This window comes from Stenella coeruleoalba (genome assembly GCF_951394435.1).
Source record: "Stenella coeruleoalba genome assembly, chromosome: 2".
NCBI classification, from domain to species: domain Eukaryota; kingdom Metazoa; phylum Chordata; class Mammalia; order Artiodactyla; family Delphinidae; genus Stenella; species Stenella coeruleoalba.
In genome coordinates, this window is record NC_137147.1 from 48590787 (window position 1) to 48616791 (window position 26005).

General features: G+C 42.2%; 1 protein-coding gene across 14 annotated transcripts in view; it reads right to left on the bottom strand.

Annotated features, from left to right (window-relative positions):
- The window catches only part of FRMD6 (FERM domain containing 6), a 446878-nt gene that overhangs the window by 406964 nt on the left and 13909 nt on the right, over window positions 1–26005 (bottom strand). For 8 of the 14 annotated variants that reach the window (XM_079913660.1, XM_079913656.1, XM_079913669.1 and 5 more), the window contains one exon: window positions 964–1186. The exons of 3 other annotated variants lie outside the window; for them this stretch is intronic. The gene's annotated coding sequence lies outside the window, so the exon portion shown is untranslated. Of the gene's footprint in view, window positions 1–963; window positions 1187–2660; window positions 2770–10953; window positions 10987–11220; window positions 11272–26005 lie in introns of all 14 variants that reach the window. 3 more of the 14 variants (XM_079913667.1, XM_079913665.1, XM_079913666.1) reach the window with 3 other exon arrangements.

A 26005-nucleotide genomic window follows, 5' to 3' on the forward strand; every position in this document is an offset into this window, starting at 1 on the left:
ACCTGGGGCACATGAAAAGGAGAAGCCGACTTCTGTCATCACATCCAGAAAAAGGCAGGATGAAAACTATAAACCATTGACTACGACACGTGACGCAGAGCCAGTTTCCCGGACACATCAAGAGAGAGGGGAGGACACCAAACTGAAGGCTCTGCCGGGAGCAGGGAGGGGACAGCCCAGCAGATCCCTCTGCCCTCCCCGAACACCTTCTGCCCTGCACGCCCTGCTCCCCTCTCCTAGACACTGCTTCCTTCAGATTTCATCCCTGCTGCAACACACTCAATGGTATCTGTGCCCCAGCAGCACGGTGCTTCCAAGGGCAGGCTGGCAGCCAGACCACCAAGGGTCAAATCCTGGAGCTGGGTGACCTGGGACTAGTTCTTAACCTCTCTGTGCCTCATTTCCTCCTCCCCTCTAAAAACAAGGCTAACCCCAGGGCCACTGAAGATGAGTGAGTTCAAGTAAAGCACTTTGAACACAGTGACACATAGCTTGGCATTATTGCTATAACCCACCCTTATCTGGTTTCACCCCAGGCAGCTCACTTTACTATTGATCCTCCAACGCAGGCAGATCCTGTGCCCCTTTAATCCTTGCCTTTGCCTGATGCTCTTCTCCAATATTCTGTCTCCATTGTCTCTGCAAATCCTCCCCACCTGTCAGAACCCAGGTGAAGCCCTACCTTCTCCCCAAGGTCTGCCTTTTGCAGCCTCCCAAATCTCCTGTTACCATCTGTAGTATGTGACCGTATCTACCACTATCTGGAAATTTTGGAGAAATGAGTCAGTGAATCACGGTGTCATCAGAAAACAGGCAGCACCTCACAAAGGCAATCAAGGGACTGTTTACAGGGAGGTGCACAGGGTGAAGGGAAACACAAACGGACAGTGAGGCACTCAAGCACCATCAAGAGGGGAAGCAGTTCTCCCCCAGGCCTGAGGGCACGGGGAGGAGAGTACTTACTGTGAACCAGTGAGAGGCATAGAAGTGGGCACCCCAGTCGTGGCTTTAAAGTTGAGAAAGAGCAACTGCCAAAGCATGGGGAAAGGGGATGAATAAATGTCTCAACCTCCATCTCTCCCACACTCCAGTCTCTTGGGGGTGATTCCACTGGCCAGTCCCAACTGGAGGCCAGTGGCCAGGCAGAGGTCAGTCTCCCAGGGAATGCAGAGGGTGGAGATTGGATCTGGAAGGACAAATGGAGACTAATCAGCATAGACAGGTTTGTACCAAGCTAATCATCACTAGGCCGGGGGCTCTCTTGTATTTGCCCTTGTTGTCTCTCACACGTGGGCCTCTGCAGCAATCAGCATGGTGAAATGGAAAACATGGACCTCGCAGTCAGAGACCTGGGTTAGAATCTAATCCAGCTGCACAGCCTTAAGAAAGTTATTTACCCTGAGTCTCTGATTCTCGGATTCCTCATATGTGAGATGAGAGCGATGAGGCTGGCCTCACAGGGTTGTGAGAGTTCAATTAGAAAAGTTCTTTCCTCTGTCCTAGTCTCTGTTCGAACTAGTTACATTCCCTTAAGACTGAGACTCTAGCTCTTATACTTCTTCTGTGCCTAGAAATGCCGAAAAAACAGGAGGAATGTGCATACACAGTTCTGAGAATTCAAAGTCATTCTAGGCAACTTAAGGAATTTGTATGGTCTTTGCCTTAAGCTGGCTTGTCTACTGAGGAAAGCAGAGAGATAGATATCTAAGGACTCATAGAACCCTGCAAATCAAAGTGTGGTCCAGCAGCATCACCATCACCTGAGAGAGAGCCTGTTAGAAATGCAGACTCTCAGGCACCCTACCCCCATCGCAGCCCCACCCCTGGAACCTGAATTTTAACAAGATCTCCAGGTGATTTGTATGCACATTAAAGTTTGAGAATTCCTACTTTTGAACTACAAGGAGCTCCAGAGGCCATCTAGATCCTGGTTAAACCACCTCATTTTATAGCTGAGGAAACTGATTCCAAAATAATATAAATTGTCCAAGGACACCAGGGCAGATGCTGCCCCTTGACTAATCCTATAGGCATTTCCAGCCCCCTCATCCCTTGCTACTTTCCACTTTACGAGGTGAAACATCTAAATATTTTCCCAGTCTCCCTTGCAGCTGTGAGTAGCTATCTGACAGTTCCAACCAGTGGCATCTAATGGGAGGGTTTCTTGGAAATCTGCTTTCTTGGGAATGTTAGCCAGCTATGGATGTATCATCCTTCCCTGTTTATTCTGCATAGTCTGGAGCTGGGGTGGGCATCTTGTGACAATAAAGCCACAAGCATGAGGGTAAAAGGCCCACATGCTAAGGACTGTGGAAGGGAAAGACACAGGGTACCTGGAAGACAGCATTCAGCTGGCAGCTGAATCAATCCAGTAACTTCCTCCTTTTAGCCTTCTTGTTATGTAAAAAAAAAAAAGTCTCTCTTTGCGTAAGGTGCCACATGTAGAGTTTTCTGCTACTTGCTGTCAAATCCATCCCATGCAGTGTCACACAGCTAGCAAATGGCTAAGGCAACATTAGGACTCAGGGCCCCTGACGCTTAGCCCAAAGATTTTTTTCCTATGCTTCTTTCATCATTAAGGCAGAGAAATCTCCTTCCTGGCTAAATTTTAATAAACACATATGGAATCAAGAAGGAGAAGCACTTATGTGAGGATGCACCTGTTCATGAGAAGAGAGGTGTTATATAAACTCTCTTAAAGTTGACAAGATCTTCAGGGTAGCTAATCAGGTTCAATCTAGAAATTCTGCATGTGTGTATTTACCCAACCTTTAAAAAGACAGACAATGAAGAGAGGAGAGAGTGATGAGCAGACAGATCCCCATTTCATCAAAAAATTTCCACTGACCATTTGTGTACCATGTGGTACTTGATATACACAATTTAAATAAATTCTACATTCCTGTTCCATGATGCCACCACCAAATGTCATGTTGATTCCTCAGTGTCCAAAGATTCCATTAATATGGATTTACTGGGTTATAAAAAATGCATGCTTGTCTAACCGCAGGGTGCTGTTCCCAAACTTACTGTTTTTAACCATTTTTTTTATTAAAGTATAGTTAATTTACAATGTTGTGTTAGTTCCAGGTGTACAGCAAAGTGATTCAGATATATATATATGTCTGAATATATAGAATATATATGTACATTCTTTTTTCAGATTCTTTTCCATTATAGTTTATTATAAGATATTGAATATAGTTCCCTGTGCTATACAGCAGGTCCTTGTTTTTTACCCAAACTTACTTTTAAAAAATCAACAAAATGAATGAGCTAGAATTTATTAAGTCAGAGAAATCACAAGAGTAAATGGAAGCGACAGCACACCCAGAAATAAGGACAACTTCCAGAAGCTAGACAGTCTGTTGGAGGAAATGCCACCTCTGGTTGAGCCCAGGGAAGATTCTGAACAGGCATGACCGTCAGGGCCAGGGTTGAGGGGACAGGGCACACTTGCCTCCTGCCCCAACACAGAAAGGCTTTTGGAGTGAAGGAGGCGCCCATCTGGGCTCCTGCCCAATCAGTCTATCACGTTCAAGTGAGTAAATTGAGTTCTCAGATACCGAACCCTCATAATCGTTTTGTTTTTGTAAAGCTACTTTTTACAAAGCAGGTTTTCATCCTTATTGAAGCCTTGCCGGGTTGGGTCTGTCCCCTGTTTTACAGATGAGTAATTAGGAAACTTTCTCAAGATCACATACCAACAGGTAGAAAGGAGAAACTCCATAAGCCCCTGCAGCATCTTACCCTGTTTCCCTCTAACCTCATTGTGATATTTTCCCTCACGTTTCGTCAGCTTCAGCCCTTCTGGCCGGGCCCCAACACACCACCCATTCCATTCCATTCCTTACCTCTTATTTCTGGTCTCAGGTTAAAAGTTACCTGTTTAAGAAATCTTTCCCTCAAGCCCTATCCCAGACTAAGCATTCTTTTAAGAACTCCCAGAATGCTGCATACTTCTTAGCACTTGCAACTGTCATTAACTAACCAATTGATTGATTGAATGATTGATTAAATAAATCAGATAACATCTTATTTACTCTCTGATGTTGGCACCAAGGGGTGGCTCAGTGTTATGTTGGGGGAGAGGGCCACCTGACAGTCCCCATCAGCTTTTCCTTACCATCTACCCCAAATAAACGATAACATGAGAGACCAGTCATTTTGCAACACAAAATCGCCTTCAGCATAAATCTCTATGCCACTCCCTTTCTCTCTTAAAATCATATTGAAGCCCCTGTCCCTTTCCCTATAGAAACTTCAGAACCGTTTTTTAGTGTTTTTCACTCTATTAGAGTAAGCACTCCACCGAGGCACAGACTGTGTCTTGTTCACCCTTGAATCCCAGCACCTGACACAGTGCTTAGCACATGTGGCAAGCAGTCAAGTGTTTGTTGAGTGAATGAATGAGCAGATGAATGAATGACTTAGTACTCTGGGATGGGAGTTTTTCCACGATACCCCCTGCCTCCTCCCAGGTAGAAGGCTACAGAAACTGCTGCCTGGGACATTCTCTTCTTCGGTCTTCAATGCACAGCCTTGGTGGGATCCAGGGCTGGGAAAAGTGCAGCCCCTGACAGACAAATCTTGGTTATGGATTTAGCCTCGATGTTTCACACCACACTCAGTCCCCTTCCAGGGGTACCTTCTCTTGGTGGGGAGAAGTGCTGACCCAAAAGACCCAACAAAATCAACTCAAGAAGGACAGAATGTATGAGGGCCCAGAGGTCATTATCTTCATCCCAGCTCTCAACATTTGGAAGAATAAAACTCTTTAGGGCCCCTTTCTCAAAATCCCTTGGAGATATTTATTTAAAAAACAAACAAATATAACAATTCCAGGACACCACCCTAGACCTACTAAATCAGAATCTCTGGGGGTAATCCAAGAAATCTGTGGTTTTAACAAGCTCTCCAACAAATCCTGATGTTAAGTGTGGGACAGTCTTAGCTCTCAAGTCCCCTCTTAACCTAGGATTTTCAGAGTCTGAGCATCAGTTTAATCCAGGCCAGGCCTGGGAGACAGAGGAATTCCATGGACCTCAATGAGAATCCATCCAAACTAGCCTTCTTACATTTTCAAATTAGAGCATAAAAGTCACCACTCCTGGCAAGTGGCCTGGATCTCTGCCCCTTCAGCGTCCCCATAAGCTTATCCTTATCACAGTCAGAGTATCTCTGACCTGCCAGAGGGAGAGGAAAACGAAAGGATTAGGACCTGGTTTATGTCACTTAAAAACACAGTTCAAAGTGCCAGATTAAACCTGGATGGCACAGGAATGCAGTAGTTTGTCTTTGTTTATTTTGAGGAAGAGCAGGGACATCTGGGCAGCCAAATCCCCAAATCAAGACAGAATCACAAAGCCCATCTCCCAGGTATCTTTTGTCTAAGGAGTCACCCTCAGATGCTGCTGGGTCTCGCCCAGGCTCCTGCTGAGGCAAAACTCCCACCAAAGTGCCCATAGTCAGGAGGGGCCCAGGGCCAGGTCACAACTGACCCACAATGCTGACCAGGGGTTCACGGACTCTTTTGTTCTTTAAAAAATGGACACTTGAGAAACTGATGACAACCGGTACCCCTCTCCTCAACACCAACAAAACGCACATAATACCCAGGATTTTTCATATAATTTCAGAGGTGCACAGGCTAACTGGAACCCATCCTATAATCCTTGAGCCCCAGATTAAGAACTATCATAAACATGATGGAGGATTAAGAACCTGAAATGTCTAGGCTTTTTCATCTACACGTGAGGAAAGTCAAGGTGGGGATGGGTTGGGATGGATAAGGAGAAAAGTTGTCTGTATTCTTTTTATTCCTGTTCTGTTTGTTAACAGAAATTTGGCAGAAATGTAGATATATGCAATCATTAATTTTCTGGTCCTTTAATTAAACTGAAGTGATTTTGTTATTTTAGGGACATTAATAATTGACTATATAAAATTTAATCTGCTTATAAATAATCACGCTTGGCAAATTTAAAAGTATAATAATCTTCAAGACAATTAAATATTTACTAGGTGAGCTGACTTTAAAATATTTTATATTTGTGGTGGGGTATGAAACTACTATACTGTTCAAGAATTTAGGTTTAATTTTCACTATTTTATAAGAAGTATCCCAGAACTGTAAACATTTTCTTTAAATAAAAAACTATGCTTTTTTTTTTTTTTTAATCCTTTGTCTATCTCAAGTTCATGTGTCTAAGAGGAGGACTGGTTCTTTCCCCCTCTATACTTGAGATTGTTCTATCTCCTGTTTGTTAGTCATTTGGGTTGCATACTCATGTTCCTACTCTCACAGGCCTGGCCAACTGTCTGCCAACTCTGTGCCCAATCTCCTAAGAGTGAGCCCACCAGCAGAGAAGGCACTGGGTCTGTCTTCCTTTTCTGTAAAATGATAGTGGCTCCCTGAACATCATAAGCCTGCACTTATACCATTTTCCATTGATTCTAAGACACACCTTTCCTTATGTACCGTGAAGGAAAAAACACTGTCCATTCAACTAGGACACAATGCCTTAACAATAGACTCCACAGCTATGCAAACCTCTCCTTGTTTTGACTTTTTTTAATTCAAGAAGTGTTGGCATTTTCTCCGGTCACTCAGCTGGGCTTGTGATGGCAACCCTATCGTGGATCTCAGTAACAGCTTCTTCTACTTCAGGGATGGTTCTTCCTCTCTTTGCTTCCAGAAAGCACTTAGATGTTGCTTTGCAAAAACTATGAACTTGTGTTCATTCCTCCAACCACGTATATCTGCTTCACCAATATCAAAGCCCTGTTGCTCTGTTTCTACACCTTTTTGCACACGTGATAATTTTTCATTTCAATGCCAAGTCATAGTGTAATCTTCCTGAGGGCCTTTTAAAAGGCAACTCAACACCTGCAGTAAGAAGAGTGCACTTAATTCGACTGAGCTGATGGCAATATGAGCAACTATGTCCAAGTTGGAGCACCATTTACAACTGCATCTCCACTGAGCTCAGCTGACACCATCCACTGATCCCCAGAGATGCTGGAAGGTGGGAAATGTGCCTTCTAGAATAATGAAATATGGTGCCCTCTCCCTACCCCATCCCATCCTCTTAACATCTCACTTAGACCAGAAGTCATAACTAAAATTAGGAGGAAAATAATTCCAACCAAGAAGAAGATAATGGTTAAAAAAATAATATAGTCTTTTCACTATTCTGACTCATTTCACTGTTCTGACTCATTTCCATTGCTCTATCTTATAGCGAGGGCCTCAAAGCTATCTTTCTTCCCTACTCCCCTACACTATGTCACATTACTTTACAATGATCTTAAAGACAGTATCTCACTACATCTCTTTTTCTTCCCTCAACTTGTCTCTTTTTTTCCTCTCTAATAACCTGGAAGTATAAGTAACTACCCAACTCCTATGACATCTGTTAATGCTAGTACCTTGACATCGAGTTTATAATAAAATTCCTTCCTCTCATTTGTATCATGATTCCCCATAAAAATTTCATTGAGTAGTAGAGACAGGAAGAGACTATGATTTTTGAGATGATGAAGTGGGGGGTCGGGGGAAGCATGGAGTGTTGGTGGGGAAACAAGTACTAGCGCTCAACCTCCTACATTAGTGTTTATCTTCTCTGATGCTGACTCCTGTGGGAAGAGCCAGTCCACAAACAGAAGAAACTGTTACTGAGATCCTGGAAAGGATATCCCATCACAAGCCCACCTCAGGATGGAAAGGATTTATTGTGGATTCCTTATAAGTTGAAGTCTGTTAATCTATGCTCAATTTAGTAAATGCTCATTAAAAGACTATGCACAAATTGGGAAACGTATCTGAAAAAAAATGGAATCACTTTGCTCTGCATCTGAAACTAACAACTATACTTCAATTTAAAAAATAAGTAAAAATTTAAAAAAAGAATAAACAAAAAAGCGTGCTTGCAATAGCCTATAAGATTTTTCATAAAAATAACATTTTCCAATTTTATATATAGACAACAACTACAGGAAAAAGAGAAAAACAAAATACTAACATTTCCAGAGGCAAACAAAACCTGTATTTTATTTTAAAAAACAAAAGAAAAGACTATGCACAACTCATACCAGGAAGGATGCTGTTGGAGATTCAAGGATGAAAGTCATGGTCCTGCCCTCCAGTGATTCAAAATCTAGGGCTGTTCTCAACTTGGGGATGGGGAAAGAGGCAGGGAGGTGACACTGACCCTTTTGTGAATCAGATGACATTTACAGGCCCCAGAAAATTGTTCCAGATCCCCATGCACACACACACGATTTTACAAATAACTTCTTGGGGTTTATAGAGCTCCTGGACACTGGAGGAGTAGCTCATGTGTGTGTCCCATAACATCCAGCCACAAACCTCACATAGATGAGCTTTTCCTCACAGTTACCCCATCCAAGTACAAAGAGAGTAAGCCAGTCAAATAGTTCCAGAAGAAAGCAAGAGCCTGCCCTTTTTGCCCAGGTTTTCTTGATCAACAGCTGCTGCAGAAACATCTTACTCTTCTCCCTCAGACTTGGTGTTTTGAGGCCTTCTTTCCTGACAGGGGATGACTGTATCCACCAGAATGCACAGCCAGCCAGGGTGCCCTAGTCAGGGAAGCCAAGGCTCTCCTCGCTGGACTTGCCCACAATACCCCGGCCTCCTCGTCCCTTTCCAGCCCCTGGGAGACACTGAAGCCTCATTTTACCAGATGACCCATGCAGAAAGGAGGGCTCCTCTTAAAGAGGTCGGGAGACCCTGCCCTGCAGGGAAATCTCTGGCCAGGGCTATGGCTGCAAGGACTTTCTGGCATTTGTGAGTTGCCTGGTGTTTGGGGATTTTCCAGTCATTTACTACTCTGGAAAAGCAACCAGATTGTTCATTTTAAGTCAGGATGTTGAAGTGTCACTTAATCGCTGGGGACGGACATCTGGGATCAGAGCCTTGTCTTGATTGGAGCCAGAGCCTCAGTATCACTTAAGGACACAGACACTTTGGCTTCCTCCCCACATTAACTTGTGAATATAAATATGAGACTTCTATTATGTTCCCCACACCCTCTCTCACAAAAGGGGACAGAGTTCCTGTCTTGGTTTTTCATTGTGACCTTCAGGCCTAGAGCCACAAAGGATCTGTCGAAACTCTGAAGCCACTGTCATTTTCTAGTGTTTGTCATCCTTCTTCTCTGGATGCTGGTGCTTCAAGGGACACTGCAGGGGAGGCCTCTTTTGAAATACTACCACTACGAGTATTAGTACTAATGGTAATAATATACAGTGTTTTTTGGTTTAAAAAGGGCTTTCATCTTTACTGTTATTTTAACAATTGTTATTCTCCCAAGATAATGTATCAGTCGGGATCTCAGCAGGAGTCAGGGGGCACATTTAAGGAGTTTAATTGAAAATTATTTAAAGAAGGAACTATTTACAGAGATACATCAGAGTCCAATCAGCAAAACAGAAACCATGCCAATTATTTTGATAAAGAGAATGTTTAAAAGAGTCAGAGATCTTTACATGATTCATACAGACAGAAGGCGGAATGGTAGTTGCAGGCTTGGGGAGCAGGGAAGAGTTATTGTTTAATGGATAGAGTTTCAGTTTTAAAAGATCAAGGTTAGACATAAATACATTACCATGTATAAAACAGATAGCAAGTGGGAACCTGCTGTATAGCACAGGGAGCTCGGCTGGGTCCTCTGTGACGACCTAGATGGGTGGGATGGGAGGGTGGGAGGGAGGTCCAAGAGGGAGGCGCTATAGGTATACATATAGCTGATTCATTTCATTGTACAGTGGAAACTAACACAACAGTGTAAAGCCATTTTACTCCAATAAATAAATAAATAAAAGATCAAGACGGTCTGTAAATCTGTTTCCCAACAATGTGAATACACTTAGTGCAAATGAACTGGACACTTAAAAATGTTTAAAACGAGGACTTCCCTGGTGGCGCAGTGGTTGGGAGTCTGCCTGCTGATGCAGGGGACACGGGTTCGTGCCCCTGTCCGGGAGGGTCCCACACGCCGCGGAGCGGCTGGGCCCGTGAGCCATGGCCGCTGAGCCTGCGCGTACGGACGGGAGAGGCCACAGCAGTGAGAGGCCCGCGTGCCGCAAAAAAAAAAAAAAAAATGTTTAAGACGATAAATTTTATGTTATGTGTTTTTTACCACAATAAAACGAAAAACAGGTTGGAGATCTGAATACGTGAAAGGGTTCACTGAGATAACACAGAAAAGTAACTGGAAAATAGCAGCTAGCACTCCTGGGGCGAGGGAACCAAGGGAAAGAGCTCGGAGTAGTTATAACCCAGCACCTGAGAGCGGGCACAATGAGGACGCTCCTGGGAGTGTCAGAAAAAAGCAGGAGGCTGGACCCCGGTGCCTGAGGGACTTGCCTTTGTGAGACGACTGGAACAGGAAGAACAAGCCAGGGGAAGACCACGTCTCTCGGCCCCTGCAGGATACCTGTCGCACCGCGCATGTGCAGAAATGGGGGGGGCGGGGAGTTGCCACAAAGAAGGGTGTAATTTGCAAACTCCCAGCCCAGCACCAAAAAGCAGGTCACAGGGTGGTTAGGGGCTGAGCATTATTAAGTTAATAATGGTGTGGTTTCACAAAAAGTGCAGGCAGGGTTAAGGCAATGATAAAAGAACCAGCAACTGGAAACAGCCGATGGCAGGTTACCACCCTGAAGCCTAAGGGTTCAGATGAAGGATCATGACACATAGGGACCTTGTCAGGCTCATGGCTGTGGAAGAGGGGCTGCCCAGTGGGAACTGTGGCCAGCTGCCCAAACCAGGGCTAAGCAAGGAGGGGATGGGCAGGGGTTGGGGGATAACCCCCTGACATCTCGCTCCTCCCACCTGCTGATTTCCTGAAACTGCTGCAGCTTGTCCAGACCAAACTGGAAGTCGGAGGGCAGTATGTTTAATGGTCGTTTAATGAAAACGGAACTTACCATATACATTTATCTGCATCTTCATCTCCCCACCTAAGGACAACAATAACAACAACAGCAACAAAAGAGGAATCTCTCCTAGTTTAAATAGATCAACTCATTCTTTCTAACAGGCTTAATAACTCGGCATGAAGGAAATTTGGTTTAAGCAGGAAAAATTGGCAGTATTTTTTAAATCTGTTGAATGCCTAATATATGCCACTAAAACACTTGCTTATTGATTTTCACAAACACCTGAATGTAAAGAGTGGACTAAATGCTTAATACCTGCTTCTCTTGACAGTGGTTCAGAAATCAGTTTGGCTTCAGGTTCCCCATCTAAAATAGGAATGACAATAATACACATCTCACAGGATTGTTATAAGATGAAATGAGGAAAAAATAGGTGAAAGCACTGTGGAAAGGTTGGGTTGTTTTCTATTCTCTTTAGTCCTCCCTGGATCTCAGTGTTTAGAGTACCACTGTTACCATTATCACTATCAGCGTCATCACCACCACCATCACTTTTCTCATCACCGTCATCACCACTACCACCATCATCATCATCACCATTATCATTATCACCATCATCATGACCACACCCACCATCACCTCCCTCACCACCCTTATCACCACCATCACCATCACCTTCATCATCACCACCATCACCACTACCATCATCATCATCACCATTATCATTATCGCCATCATCACCACCACCACCATCACCTTCCTCATCACCATTAACAACACCACCATCACCATCACCACTATCATCATATCACCACCACCACCACCATCACCTTCATCATCACCACCATCACCACTACCATCATCATCATATCATCATCACCACTACTACCACCATCATCATCATAATTGCCATCATCAACATCGTCTCCACCATGACTAACATCATCATTGTCATCACCATAATCATCACTAACATTATCTTTTCTCCTGGTGCTAAATATCCTTGCCCTTGGGACCTTCATAATTTTATTGAGCAAAAAAACGCTCTTGGAAGGAAATGAGATGTGGGACTTGGAGTCAGGAGGGCCTCTGTCATTGACCATTTGTAGGTTCCTTCTGAGTTTCCCAGTTTTCTCATCTGTGAAGTGAGAATACCTACCTACCTCTGCTGATTATTCTCCCTTTGCCCCTCCAAATCCATTCTCTACCCTTTGCTGTTCTTTTCTGTGTCCATGGAGGATGACCTTTACAGACTGAACTACGTAGGCTCCCCTGTATGTCTATATGGTTGTATGAATATTGACAGAAGGGATAGAAAATACAGATGCCAAGCTTAAGTTATCTGGTTTAAGTGAGCAGGGATTTTGGTGGTGGTACCAGAGATGTTAGGTGAAAAAGAAATTTTACTTAGGTGAAAAAAAAACTAGGGCAAAATGAAATAAATTACATCTAAAAACATTATGCTCAGTAAAAGAAATGAAACACAAAATCATACCTATGTATTATAACATTTGTGTGAAACTCTAGAAAATGAAAACTAATCTATTGTGACAGAAAGCAGATCAGCGGTTGCCTGTGGCCAAAAGTGGAGGGAGAGATTGACCGTAGTAGGGTATGAGGGAGTTTTTTAGGAGTAAAGGAAATATCTGGTATCTTGATTGTGGTAGTGGTTACAAGGTGCATACTGTCAAAACTCAACTACCTATACTTAAATGGGTACAGTTTATTATGTGTAAATTATACCTGAATAAAGTTGATTTTTTAAATATTCATGATATAAGTAGAAGATATATATCATAGAATTCTAGATGTGATATTACTATAAATTTGTACAACATGAATGCACACATAAGGACTAGAAGCTGACATGGACCAGTGAACACAGCAGTTTGGTTCACAGATGCCTGCTACTTTATAAGCAACAAACAGAAAAGACAGCACTGAAGAGGACATCTGAAGACAGGGCCCACCCAGCAACGCCAAACTCATTGATGAGCCTGCCTTTTAAGGAAATATGTATAGGCATAGTGGAAGGGTCAAGAGGAAACAAAGAAGACTCTATAGGGTCCTGATGGGTGTCTCATTTTAAAATAGTTTTACGCAATGGACTATTGAGTTATAATGAGGCTTACAGATAGAAGGAACATGGTCTCAATGCCACTGTGATCAAATAAGTTTGCTAACCTCTCCAATTTTCAGTTGCTTACTTTATAAACTAAAAATAACATTAGCCTTCAAACGCCAAGTTCTCAAGACCCCAATTGCTATGAGAAATAATTCCAAAGACATGAAAGGAAACATCTATTGACTCAAACACAAAATGTGTTTGGCCCATCAGCCTTGTGTTAATTGTTCAGGAAATTTAAAACACAATTAGCTGGATCATATGGTAGCTCTAATTTTAGTTTTTTAAGGAACCTCCATACTGTTCTCTATGGTGGCTCTACCAGTTTACATGCCCACCAACAGTGTAGGAGGGTTCCCTTTTCCCCACACCATCTCAAGCATTTATTGTTTGTAGATTTTTTGATGATGGACATTCTGACCGGTGTGAGGTGGTACCTCATTGTAGTTTTGATACATGCACCTCAATGTTCTTTGCAGCACTATTTACAATAGCCAGGACATGGAAGCAACCTAACTGTCCATCAACAGAGGAATGGATAAAGAAGATGTGGTACATATATACAATGGAATATTACTCAGCCATAAAAAGAACGAAATAATGCCATTTGCAGCAACATGGGTGGACCTAGAGATTATCATACTGAGTGAAGTAAGTCAGAGAAAGACAAATATCATATATCACTTATATGTGGGATCTAAAAAATATGGTACAAATGAACTTATTTACAAAACAGAAATAGAGTCAGATGTAAAAACAAACTTACGGTTATGGGGGCGGGGAGGGATAAATTGGGAGATTGGGATTGACATATACACACTACTATATATAAAATAGATAACTAATAAGGATCTACTGTATAGCACAGGGAACTCTACTCAGTACTCTGTAATGGCCTATATGGGAAAAGAATCTAACAAAGAATGGATATATGTATATGTATAACTGATTCACTTTGCTGTACACCTGAAACTAACACAACATTATAAATAAACTATACTCCAATAAAAAAAAAAAAAACTTAGAGGCTAGAAAAAAACCCACACAACTAGCTCCTTGAATTTATGGAACGAAGTAGAACCCATCCTCTTACGCCAGTCAAGTGGCTTTTACCCTGGCTACGTCCCACAAGCATCTACAAAACTTAAAAAGTACAGATTCCTGAACACATCTCTTGGAATGTATGACTCAGTGGGCCTGGGATGCAGCCCAGAGAGCTGTGTAAGTTCTACGGTGACTCGGCACCATCAGCTAATGGTAAGAACTACACCGCCTGGCACTTGTCTTGGTATTTTTATGCAGCCTGAACATTCCAACATAGCCCTCTCAGAGCACACTCTCCATTTTCTGGCATGAAAGAAGTTTTTGATATTCATTTAGCACTACCCCCAACTCCATGGCCTCAAGATTTGAAAGAACTACAAGGCAGCTTCCTTACCCAGCTGAGACTAGATACATCTGAACTAGGGTAAAGGAGACAGAGAGATAGGATGGTAGGGATCCCCTTCCATGTTTCCATTAAAAGGGCTAAATTTGAAATGTAATTATTATGTATCTTCCTTTCTACTTCTTCTATTGGTGGTTGAGCTAGTTAACAAATAATACCTGAGAAGCACCGCTGGCACCTTATGCAATAAAATTTTAAGGAAATGAGACAACTTCCTGACCTGCTTATGACACCCTGACATACATGCCATCCTGAGATCCAGGCTTTTCAGGAACCAGAAAAATCAGCTTTTCATTCATTTCTTCAAAAAATGTTTATTGTCTGCCTACTTCATACAAGCTCTGTTCTAGGCACTGGGGACGCAGTGGGGCATGAAACAGACAATGTTCCTTCTGTTCCTGGCTTACAAACTAGTTAGAAGAGACAAATATGAGACAATAAAACAAAAGATAGCATCAGATTATAGTCACTGTAATGCAAGAAATTAAAAATATGTTGTGATAGAGAGTGAAAGGCAGGAGGCAGGATGCAGGGGTGGGCAATGAGATAGTGGGTAGTCAGGGAAGGCCTCCCTGAGGTGGTGAGATCTGAGCTGAGATTTAAGGGAAGGAAGAAACCAGCATGCAGAGAGCCCAGAGGGGAGCCTGCAGAAGGAACAGTGTGACAGCCGGGGGTCTGTCAGGAAGCAGAAGACACCCAAAAGTGACTCTGTACAAAAGTGAAGACAACGAACGTTAACGAAACTAGCAAGAGAGAGGGAATACCCCAGGGCTACCAAAAGTGGGGAGAGGGGCTTCCCTGCTGGCGCAGTGGTTGAGAGTCTGCCTGCCGATGCAAGGGACACGGGTTCGTGCCCCGGTCCGGGAAGATCCCACATGCCGCGGAGCGGCTGGGCCCGTGAGCCATGGCCGCTGAGCCTGCGCATTCGGAGCCTGTGCTCCACAACGGGGGAGGCCACAACAGTGAGAGGCCCGCGTACACCAAAAAAAAAAAAAAAAAAATGTGGGGGCAGATAGGAGTACTCGAGGCCTGCAGGGGCAAAGGGAGGAGGGGTTGCCAAAGGATAGAGAAGGTCCCGTAGGAGTCATGGCCCTTGGTAAAGATATACAGCCAATCCCCAGGGACCGAGCCAGGAAGAAGCAGGGGGAATAAATACCCTAAAAAAAAAATCTCCTTCCTCTCTCTCTCTGATATTCTGCTAGTACTTCCCATTGGCTAATTCCAATAGGAAACCAGAAGGTGAGAATGTCCATTGATGCAGTTCACACAGTCAGCCTGCTGGGGCACAGAACACGGTTGGGAAGCGTGGAAATTGGGTGTGGAAGGGTAAGTGGAAGGCATCAGCACAAAAAGCAAGGGCAAAGGCTTGAGACAGGGAAGAGCATAGCTTGTTCAAGGAACAGAAGGGCCATGGGGCTGGAGCGTAGTGGACAAGGTAGAGGAGGAGGGCAGGGAGGAAGCCAGGCCAGATCGTGCGGGGCCTTGTACGCCATGTTGAGGTGCTGGTACTTCATTCTGTGCCCAACAGGAGGCCTTGGGATGGTCTGGATGGGAGCTAGGATCCGATTCTCACACTTGGAAGGCCTGCTCTACCTGCTGTGTGGGGTAGGAACTGCAGGAGCAGTGTGTGTGTGGTGGGGGGAGGAGAGGAATAGGAAGCAACCAGCATAGCAGGGCTGCAACCAACTAACCCCAGAACGCAAATGTGCACAGAAATTGGACTTCCACTTGGTCTTGAGCTGATTTCGTCTTGCTCACCAGTTCCTACCCATGACAGGAAAGCAAAAGGAGCCGGGGGATAACCTTTAGACCAACACAATCATTTGAAGCCCCTTTTTAGGGGAGGGAGAGGGATGGATTGGGAGTTTGGACGCAAACGATTACACTTAGAATGGATAAACAACAAGGTCCTACTGTATAGCACAGGGAACTACATCCAATCTCCTGGGATAAACCATAATGGAAAAGAATATTAAAAAAGAATGTCTACATGTGTATAACTGAGTCACTTTGCTGTACAGCAGAGACTGCCACGACATTGTAAATCAACTACACTTCAATTTTTAAAAAAGGAAAAAAACAATAAATAAACTTCCTTTTAGATAGGACTCAGCTTCTTTGGTTGGACACGCTTAGTCTCTAGATTTAGGCACCACCCCTGTCCTCAGGACCGCGCATGGTGGGACAGAATCCCTCCAGAATCCATGACCTTGTGGATTTGGGGGGAAGAGTCCTCAAAAGCATGTAAGGTCCTCTGGCTCCCCAGCAACGTCCCTTGTCCCCCCTTGTCAATGGCCTGCAATGGGGTCATTAGGGCCTATGGCTGAGGCTGCAGCCGCTGTACATCTTGGTCTGACCTCCCTCTCAGCTCAGTGTCTGACTGACTCATGTCACCTCAGCTCTCACTGGCATTACAGGCCCCTCTGAGTGACTCAAGGTCCGCATGTTGGCCCTGCTGACTCTCAACTCTGCATTCATGCCTTGGGAGAACAGAGGAAGGACTGGGGAAACCAGTTACACCCTCACTTCCCTGTCCACATCTCTGGATTTATTTTCATGTGGTCACTCTCCAGGTTGGTCAAGGAGTCCCCTCCCGGACCCTCCAGGTGACTCTTCCCAGGGTCCCAGACTGGAAGCCAGGAAGGAGCCCCTCTGTCCTCTGTATCCCCCAGCTACTGAACAGACCTCCTCTCTCTGAGCTACAGCCTTGAGGGAAGAACAGAATCCCTAAATGACCAACTGCTTCCTCTGTCTGTCTCCCTTCTGTCTTCCTTCTCCAAAATTTTTTTTTGGGGTAGAAGCGCAAGCTTCATCATCATAGCCCCATCTTCTGAACTCCAGCCTTATCACTCAGCATTAACGGTGAAGAGTGTAAACATTCTGTATGTTATGGGAGAAATTTATAATCTCATCTTGCAGTCCTGACCCCTGCTATGTAAATGAGAACTAGAAACATTTATAAAATCCTTTCTCTCCCTGCAAAGCCTAGCTTTCAAGCCCATTGTCTTTCCGTAGAACCCGACTTTTAAATGTCAGAAGCCAAATCTTAACTCTTTCTTTCAGTTTGCATTCTTTTATCTCCTCTCTGAGCGGGTATCATCAGGAAAAAGAGAAAAGCACATTAAATTTTTCAAAACTGTCGCCATCATTACACCTTACATTGTTAGGAAGCACACTATCTTAATGGTCTAGCTGAGAGATAAGTATAGCTTGCTACCTGGTGGAAGTGGAGTAGAGAGCAGGAAAGGGAGAGAAAAGTAGGCAGGTATAGAAAATATTTCAGCAGGAGAACTAATAGAATTGGCTGATGGATTAGATGGTAGGGGTGAAGAAAATGGGAAACCCAGAATGACTCCTACGTGAGTAACAGACAGATGGTGGTCAATTTCTCTGGAATGGAGAATGCTGGGGAAGAAACACGTTTGGGGTGGGATAAGTCAAGGATGCTGTTTTGCACCCAGTAAATTTGAAATTCCAATTAGACATCCAAGTGATAATGTGGAACAGGCCACTCAGAAGGGAGGTCAGAGATGATGATAAAAATTTGAGTGTCAGCAACATACAGATGGCACCTAAAGCTCAACACTCGGATAAAGAACGGTTCGGTCCAGGCACGACTATACCAGGGCTGGAAGCTTCTGTAGGCCATGCCATGTCAGGACAAGCAGAAATCCTGACCCAGTCCAAACCTACCTCAAGGCAAGCTCTCAGATGCAGCATAACATTTAAGGTGCAGATGCAGGCACCACAAACCCATTCGATTTTAGCGATAACCACAGAGGAGAGCGAGCATGTATACACTGGAACTAGGTCATCCATTTTGTACAGATTCATATCCCAGAGAAAGAAACAAATACTTATTTGGGGCCTATCATCACGGAGCAAATGCCCTAGGCAAGCAGGAGATGAACAAGAAACGAAGCGCTCCTTCCGGACTTTTTTCTCAAAAAGGAGCTGGTGGTGGACAACTTTTCATGCAGAAGCCACCCAGAGGCTGAGCTCTCTATTCAAAAGGACCTATGGGGCTTCCCTGGTGGCGCAGTGGTTCAGAGTCCGCCTGCCGATGTGGGGGACACGGGTTCGTGCCCCGGTCCGGGAGGATCCGTTGGATAGGAACGAGGGGGAAAGAATGCATAGGCCCTTCTAACTAAATAAGAAGAGGCAGAGTGGAAGGATGGCGGTGAAAGGACTAATACTATTTCCAAAGAAATAGCCCCACCTGCTGAAACACATTTCCATCTGGATTCCCATAGAATCACTCTTCTGAAACAGTAAGAGATCTATCTCCTCCACCATCAGGGAATGGAAGTCTGACAACTAGAAGACAGATACGCTTAACAAGGGTTTAGGGAAACATAGGTGAATGTCAAAAAAGGAACCAGGAAAATAGAAAATGGTGAAGAGGACATGATTCTTCAAAATGTAGGGTGGAAGAGAAAGACAGAAGAGAAGAGAGGAAGAGAGGGGAGGGAGAGGAGGGAAGGAGACAGAAGAGCTCTTTTTCAGGAATTACTACTACTTAACTATAACCCTCTTGCTCCCTCTGGAGGTCAAGGTCCTGAATAACATGTCTGTAAAAAGAAAATCATTGTATTGCTAGAAGCTGTGGCTTCATTTTTCACTGCACCTTTCTTCTTCACTTTAAAATAAGTCAGTATTAAAATAAAAGGACAGGGCTTCCCTGGTGACGCAGTGGTTGAGAGTCCGCCTGCCGATGCAGGCGACGCGGCTTCGTGCCCTGGCCGGGGAGGATCCCACATGCCGTGGAGCGGCTGGGCCCGTGAGTCATGGCCGCTGAGCCTGCGCGTCCGGAGCCTGTGCTCCGCAACGGGAGAGGCCGCAACAGTGAGAGGCCCGCGTGCCGCAAAAAGAAAAAAATAAAAGGACAAAACAAAGAAATGCAAGAAAATTCCACTGGCTTTCTGGCACTTTCCACATACTCTGAAGCCCTAGAATTTGGGGTGCTTTGTAAGCAAAGCCAGACCTACAGTACCAATCAAATACACAAGATGGGCCTTAGAAGATGGGGAAAAGATATAATTTTACATCAGCCTTCACTAATATATTTCTCCAAACTGCTCATTGTTTATTTTGAAAACAGGAGGAATCTGTAGGATGGCATTATTCCTCACATCAGTGTTAAAGTCATTCTGGAAGAACAATGTCTGGACTTTGTTCCAGGTTTTCTGTATTTGAACAAGGATATCATTGTTGCCAGGCAACTCTGGACTCCAGATGCAGGTGCACCCAAAAATTAAATGACCTTGTAATTCTAATGACTGTACTCTGGCAGTAATTGCAGTATTACAATTTGTCTACCTAGAACCAGCAGCTGAATTAAGAAAACAAGTCAAGGAGCCAAAGACAACGAATCTTAATAAAGCCAGTGCTCATTAGGCCATTCTTCAAGGTTCAAGACAGTGGCTCCAGAGTAGCACTGAGAGTAATCTGAGAAAGCTTCATTTCAGCCTAATGATTTTACAATATAACAGACACTGATAACATTTGGACAGAAGGAGCAATGTCTCATAGCTTTGGGTTCAATTTGGGTAACAGTGTTTTATAAATACAAAGCCAGAGGGTACATTTCTCTAGCTTTCATGATTATTGTTGCAATAATTAACTATACTTTCAGAAGTACAAACACCAATCTGGAATACTATTTGTGGCCACAGGCAATGAATAGACAGCATAAGACAAGCCACACCATGACAAAGGACAAAAAGAACAAAAATGAACATTTAAAGGTGATTCCATGCAATTTATTATACGATAAATGTGACATCTCAATGCACTGTGGCAAAGATGGGCTTTTTAATTAATGGTGTCAGGAAAAATGGTAGCCATTTAGAAAAAAAAACAACGGTAAAGTTAGCTCTGTATTTCATCCCATACAAAATTATAAACTCTAAATGTGTCAGATATCTAAGTGCAAAACATAAAACTATACAAGTACTAGAAAAAAATGAGTAAATTCCTCTTCAGTCTCAGTGTAGAGACAAAGACCTAAAATATAGAGACAATAAAAGAAAAGATAATCTGACCACATAAAAATAAATACAAAACATATGCACAAGTGAAAGACAACTGACAAAATGGGAGAAAATATTTGCAACAGACATACCCCTAATATGTAAAGAACTCTTAAAAATCAAGGAAAAAAGGACAATTCACCCAAAAAATATAAAACAACTCTTAAATGTATGAAAAAAAGTTAGAGAAATTAAATTAAAACAACACTGAAATACCATTTTTTATCTATCAGACTGGTAAAAATTATAAAGTATGGTAATACATTCTGTTGACAAGACTCGCTGCTGGTGGGAATGAAGATTGGTATAACTCTTCTAGAAGGAAATTGGACAATACTTAACAGAAACTACAGATATATTTAACTTTTGCCCCAGCAATTCCACTTTTAGGAATCTACTCTGAAGATAAATCTCCAATACAAAATGAATATTTACAAGGTTATTCACTGCAATAGTGTAACTGCAAAATATTAGAAGCAACTTATCTCAGTGACATACATTGGAGAGTGGCTAAATTCTCCTATGGATAAACTATGATACATCCACACAATGGAGTATTAAGCAGCTGTAAGAAAGAATAAAGATCTCTGTGAAATTATATCGAATGATTTTTTTTCCAGGACACATTAAATTTAAAAAGCAAAATGAAAGAGTATTTATAGTATGCTACCTTTCATATAAGGCAGAAGGGGATATGAATATATATATTGAATATTCACATATATAATATTCTATATATATTCATTTGTATACAAATGATTGTACAAATATTCATTTGTACAAATGAAATGCCAAAAGGGTAAACCCTAAATTAATGAGATTGGTTACCTACAGTGAGTGGGAACAGGGCAGAAAAAAATGGGGAAAGAGAAACACGCTAGTGATGGGAGGGAGTGGAAATATTCTGAGTGTACTTTGTTTTAAATAACTCTGATACTTAAAACAATGTAATGTTTCACATACCCAAAAAATAAATAAACAATTACAATAAACTAGGAGGTGGGGGAACCCAAAATGGAATAAACAGTAGCAAATGAACTTAACTGGATTACAGATTAATAATGTACCCATATGAAAGAGGTGGGAAAAGGAAGAGCTATCCTTAGAAGCAGTATTTTGACGATCTACTACAAAAAGAAGCAAAGACAAAAAGAAATGTGCACAAATATTGTACTCTACTTAGTAAATTTGTGAATACTGGTTGTGAACAAACAAGTAAATATATTATGGATTATGGGAGCCAGGTTTCTCATTATCCAAGAAAGATATTACAAATAAGGAAGAGGGGGTGAGGGGCTGGAATGCATCCTATAGTACTGGACTGGAATTGGAGGTGTCGATATGAATTCAGTTTTTAATATTTGTACAGATGGACAGCTATAAAAATATATTTAAACGTGTGTGTGTGCATGGGTTAATATACATACATATATTTCCTAGCTCTATCCTCTGAGAGAGCCTAGAAGCAATGAGCACACCTCGCTCCAAGATCTTGGTTTCCAAATACCATTCTCCAATAAATGGAACCAAAGCTCCTTGGAGAAATGGTAGGTTCCAAGCCTGGGACAGGAAAAACAGAAGATGCACCTGGCATCTTCTGGTGCCAGAAAATAAGCAAATGCTCAAAAACTGATAGGGGCATGCTGAAAGGACACAGGAGCCAAGTGGAAGGAGCTAAGGCAGGAACAACACACATTTTGATATATGAGCAACAATATACATAATGATAGTGATGGGTTATACCCATGAGTACAAAACTGATAAAATAAATCAGCATTCCAATTAATAAATGTGGAAGGAATGATGGAAATAGAAAATCAGGGTTAGGCAAACACCATACCTAATAACTGTTGCATAGAAGAACCATCCATGGATGGTAAAATTAGCAGGCAAAAGTATTATGAGAAACAGGATTTTTGCATAGTCTCAAAGTATCTCCCTACAAGACACTTAATGATTACAAAGGGAAAAAATAGTCACCTTACAGCAGAGAAACCTGGCATACAGCATCCTAATCAACTGATCAAAGTGAACATCACCAGTAATAAGACATGGTGACATCACGTACCCCTGATGGGATGCACTGAGAAGGGCACAGCATAACTTCTCCAGTATTCTTACCAAAAAACGCATCATCTCAGTCTAATCATGAGAAATCATCAGACAAACCCAAACAAGGGATATTCTACAAAATAACTGATCAGTACTCCCCAAAAGTGTCAAGGTCATGAAAGACAAAGAATATTAGAGAGATAACAGAGACATGACAACTAAATGCAATACGTGATCCTGGATTAAATCTGGGACAAGAAGGATTTTTTCAACGTTAGTGGGAACACTGTTGAATGTGAATAAGGTTTATAGATTGGTTGATAGTAGAGTGTCAATGTTAATTTCCTGATTTTTCTGTTGAATAAGTATACACGTGGGAGAAAGCTGATGAAGGGCATATGGGAACTCTCTGTATTATTTTTGCACGTCTCTTCTGTAAGTCTACACTTACTTCAAATTAGAAAGCTTTTTAAAGGATTAAGAAGTGTTTCTGTGAAGTGAAAACATGTCAATGTGACACATTTCTGAGGGTTTTAAATGTGTAATACCTTTTTATAATTACTGAGCTTAAATCCCTCTGCAGTTATTGGTGTGTAAATTCTGTAGGAAGAATGTTGGACACTAGAGAAAACATCAGCAGAACCATACTTTGTTTAAAACATCATAAAATAAAATAGAGCCTATTTGCCATTTAGCAGATTTGGGGAAATAAGAATAATAATGAGCTATGTGTGCTATTTCCATATTTTTAGAAATATAACCAAGTAGTCACTAGACGCATACCGTGTGCTCAGAACTGAGCTGGGGCCTATTAGTTTCGTGAAATTTTAACGGACACCTCTTAGGCACCGATGTACATCCTTTGGGCCCACCTTTTGGAGTTTACACTTGCATGGCCAGCCTTAGCCAACAGGAGGCAGAAACCAATGGATAAATGCTCTCTCCTTTTGTTCCCCAGGCAAACAGTTCTGAGACACATTTAAAAGACTATCCCATCAATACTGAGCACCAGTCACCCATAGGAACGGACAACTTAATAATGTATCACTGTATTAGTTTTCCCTCCCTCCCTGTTCAATTCCCCTGATTCCTTACCCTTGCTCAATGGGATCACGTCCAAACAAATTACTTGCTCACCAGTCTCTGTCCTAGGCTCTGCTTTTGGGGGGCAGGGAGAGCAGGGTGGGAAGGGAGTGTGAAGGAAGGGATGGCGGAGACACAAGCTAAGAAAAAGATATAGGCTTGCCTTTAAGTGTAAGTTGCAGACACAAATATGAAATAGATATCCATCAGTGGGAGTATATTACCAAGTACATAAAAGAGCCATAAAGATGTCCGCAAATGAGAATTCTGCGCAATGAACAACCTGTTCCAGATGGAGGTAGATTGTGAAGTAATCCCTGAAGGAGTAATAACTCTTTGAGAGAGTGACAGAATAAGCAGAGGGCATTCCTCATCTATGGAGAGACAACTGAGGAACCAGCTCAAGATGGGTTTTCTTCTTGCCACATGGAAAACAAGACTGTCAAAAGACTTCATCAGCACTGCTCAACGACTTCTTATGTACATGAGCTCTTAAAGAAGTCCATTATTAGCCAGCAAATATGAAAAATGAGAACATTTTGACCTGGGAAGGAAAAAGATGTATTTCTGGCTTGTTTACATGAAATGTAAGAGCGACTTTTTTTTTTTTTTTTTTTGGCTGCGTTGGGTCTTCATTGCTGCACGTGGGCTTTCTCTAGTTGCGGCGAGCAGGGCTTACTCTTCATTGTGGTGCGCAGGCTTCTCATTGCAGTGGCTTCTCTAGTTGTGGAGCACGGGCTCTAGGTGCCCGGGCTTCAGTAGTTGTGGCACACAGGCTTCAGTAGTTGTGGCGCACGGGCTTAGTTGCTCTGCGGCATGTGGGATCTTCCCAGACCAGGGATGGAACCCGTGTCCCCTGCATTGGCAGGTGAATTCTTAACCACTGCGCCACCAGGGAAGCCCCTACATTTTTTTTTAAGGGAGAGATTTCTTTTGTGAAATACCAGATAGGAAATATTTGGTTTATTTATACAAGGAACAAAAAAGGTAGAGGAGACTAAAAGAAATGTAACTTAGCAAAATTTACATTCAGCTTTTTAATAAAAAATAAATTCAGGGCTATCGATACTTGAAACAATTTTTAACAAAACAGCTACGTATCAATTTATGGTAACCACAATCACATTATTTTATGTTTGGCATACAAAACTTTTGTTGCTCTTTTCTCCTTGTGTTTCCTTTATTAATGGTAATACATGAGTTTGTTTTCTTTAAAAGATGTATTAGCTACCTTTAAGAAGAAAAAATAGGAATTGTGAACTAAGACTCTGGTTAGCCAGTACCCATGTTCCTTGCCAGTCTGAAATTTCAGCTGGAAAATGGTCAGCTACTAAATATAGTATATTTTAAACCTGGTCAAGCAATCCAGCAAGGTTTTGGAAGATTTGCAAGAGAGCTACTTCTCCTGGCATGAATGGCTTCTCCCAGGTGTGGTAAACACACACACAAACGAATAAAAAATCATGTGTATTATACATTAGTTATGCATCCTAATAAAAAAAATTAGGAGTTTACCTATTTTATATATACATTACTATATATAAAATAGGTAAACAACAAGGACCCACACTGTATAACACAGGGAAGTTTGCTGTAGACTTGAAACTAACACAACACTGTAAATTAACTATACCTTAATTTTAAAAATAAATGATAACCTTTGACTCTGAGAGTTCACTCTTGTTAGCTCCATATTTAACACACCTGATGAGGATGACTTTTAAGTTTCTAAATCCCATCCCCATGAAACAAGTTTTCCTCAGTATATCAAATCATGTTGCTTTCATTCATCTTTTTCCATTTCTCAAACTATGGGATGCAAGCTTTTAGGAAATCTAACCACCCCACACAGTTATACAGCTTGCACTGCACAAATGTACCAAGGGGATGTGAGGGTCAAGGAGGGGGTTGGTTGGCCGAAAGAAAATACATGAATATAAATGTATGTGCAAAACTACATAATTTCAGGGGATCTCAAACCTTCTGAAGCCCAGATCACAAGTTCAGAACCCCCTGCTCTATTAATTTCTATCCAAATAAATGAGATTTGCATTTTACAATAATGATTGACAATTTGTTCCTGACTCAATCCAACCTCAGGCACAAAGCTAACTACAAATGAGCTTTCTTCAAGGAAAAAGAAAATTTATCTTTACCAAGTTAATTAACTATTTTGTCCTCTGCTACAAAACACAGATTTTTATCTAAATAAGATCTTAACACAATAACTCTCAAGTATTTTCTCTACAATTTCTCTTCTGCCTCATGAAACATCATTCTCTGGCCTTTATAAATTTAATAAAGAACTAACATAATGGAAAGTATATCCAGAAGTAAAAGTCATATTTATAACTTTGTGAT